This window comes from Thunnus maccoyii, chromosome 11, assembly GCF_910596095.1.
Source record: "Thunnus maccoyii chromosome 11, fThuMac1.1, whole genome shotgun sequence".
Taxonomy (NCBI): Eukaryota; Metazoa; Chordata; class Actinopteri; order Scombriformes; family Scombridae; genus Thunnus; species Thunnus maccoyii.
In genome coordinates this window covers 12,286,380-12,288,712 of record NC_056543.1, presented here as the reverse complement: position 1 = coordinate 12,288,712, position 2,333 = coordinate 12,286,380, and the positions used below count along the sequence as shown (strand labels likewise).

The following is a 2,333-nucleotide window of genomic DNA, read 5'->3' as shown; positions in this document are numbered from 1 at the left end:
TAGTTGATAACAGAAGAGTAAACAGGAAGTGCCAAGAAAAGAGGTGGAAAAAACCAGCAAAAACCTGCAGCCTCACAGCACGCTGCCACCTGCTCTTCCTATTACTTTTACGTTCTCAGCAACACCTAACTGGAAGCAAGGGTCTGCTCAGGTTACCCTAGGGTGAGCTAAACCAAAAACAACACTTTCAAATCATATAGAACAAAAGAGAACATTAATTTAGGATTTATTTGTTACTGCTTACAGTTACAGTTTTCAATGGGCACAAACACAGCAATGAGTGCATTAAGTTTAACAAAATGTCACTTTACTACACAACAGTTTTACCCACAGAGCCTAGTGACTCACTGCTTAGAGCACCTAATGATACACACCTGTTTTCACTATCACTGATTAAGTAGACAATCTGCCCTAACCTCACAAAGCACACAAAAAACACACTATCACAACAGAACATGACATTGTGAAACACAAACTACTCAACTAAAACTTGTATTCTGTTATTTGTGAAGCATGGCTGATAAATTACCAGATTAACTGAAACAATAGACTGAAATTAATGATTCATCACAAAGACACTGTGTGAGAGGAAACAGACTGAAATATCTCAACAACTATTGGATAAAATGTTGTACAGACATGCATGGGGTGCTTTTCATTATGCTAAAGTGTCTCCTCGCTTCCCTCACTCGCGTCTCTTCCTTGCATCTTAGCACCTCTCAGCAAGGATGTGAGAGAGGATGCGAGGAAGAGACGCGAGGACAGAGGAATTTAATCCATCAAATGGGACGTCCTCGCTCACTCCAGCGTCATTTAGAGGAGACGACAACCAGGCATGACACATAGCACCTCAACTGTCAAATATGAAGAAGTCAGCTATAAATATGTAGAAATGATTAAGTAACAGTTTAACTCTACAGTTTACGCTTAAAATTCATTCATACAATTAATTAACACCTTAAAATGTTGCTTAATTTCTACATAGTGATAGCTGGAAGGAAAACACCTTATTACTGCTCCAATTTTTATCATTTGATTATAGATCTATAGCAGCATCTGGATGTCACAGAATAAGACACAAATAAACCATTTATATCTGTTAATTACTGAAAGAACACAACCAATGTAAAGTAGCAATAACATGGCTGCAGCCTGCAAAATATGTTTAAATAAAATATTGCTTATTTACTTTGTGAAAGTCTGATGTCCTTTTCAGACTCAGGATGATTTTATAGGAGACACGCAGCTGTGCTGAATCATATTTTCCTGAAGGAGCTGAGACGTACTTGAAACGAAAAAGCAGAAAGGAGAAGCCTTACAAGAGTGTTCCACAGGTACTTGTCATGATCTGCTGTATTACAACAACAGCCCGACTGTTTTCGTCCCGTCAGATCAGTTGACCAATCAGTAAACACATTGGATAAAAGGGGTGTTGCTATTTGGTAAAAAACTTCTGTGTAGGATATACCTGTGGTTCCTTGCTCTAAGCTCTTCCAGGAGCCTCCTCTCTCCTCTAGGTGCATTTAAGGGATTGGAAAATCCACCATGATGGTGGAGGGAGATCGGTTTCCACGTCACGGCTGGAGGACAGAGGAGAGCGGACGCAAGCAAGCATATAGTTAGCATAATAAAAAGCACCCATGGTCCTCAGAGGATGAATCTTAATGACTTTGGTGATCCTGTGACTTTTCCTCTAGTGCCACCATGAGGTCAGTTTTCACTTATTCTGTAAAATATCTCTATCCTTTCTGTCTATTTATCTTCTGAATGGATTGGTAGAAAATTTGGTACAAATATTCATGATTCCGAGACAATGTATTCTATTGATTTAGGTGATCCCTAGACGTTTCATCTTGTGTCACCAGCAGGTTGTACTAGATAGATAGATAGATAGATAGATGCATAGATAGATATCCTTTCAGATGTTGATCCATGATGGCACAGTAGTGCTTTGAGCTACATTTGAAGTACAGCCTCACAAAGCTGCTAGCGTGGCTGCAGACTCTTAGTGTTGTTGTTTTTTATATAAATGAAATGTAACTAGGAGTTGAGGGAATGGTGAGGGTACCTATCATTAATGAAAGCACTGACAGAACAGAGGTCATACTGTAACACCAGCTCCACAGCAAAGGATGGAGGGTGACTGGTGGTTCACACTCACAAATGGAATACCTGAAAAACAACTACTATTGATGAAAAATAGCCTCTTGGCTAACTCTGGCACATTCAAAGCAATGTTTATTAATGTGCACTGTCCCTGTTAAATAAACCAACAAAAAACTCAGAAAGATATGGCATGTTTTTTTTTCTGCATTTATTGTCCAATTCAACAT

At 39.0% G+C, this 2,333-nt stretch overlaps 1 long non-coding RNA gene across 1 annotated transcript; it reads right to left on the bottom strand.

The window, feature by feature from the left end:
* Nucleotides 1-209: 209 nt before the first annotated feature.
* Nucleotides 210-1,569, bottom strand: LOC121907339. The gene is made up of 3 exons (XR_006098839.1): nt 1,469-1,569; nt 1,190-1,285; nt 210-854 (listed from the first exon to the last, which is right to left on the bottom strand). It is a non-coding gene; the product is annotated as an uncharacterized LOC121907339 (long non-coding RNA).
* Between the last annotated feature and the right edge of the window lie 764 nt (nt 1,570-2,333).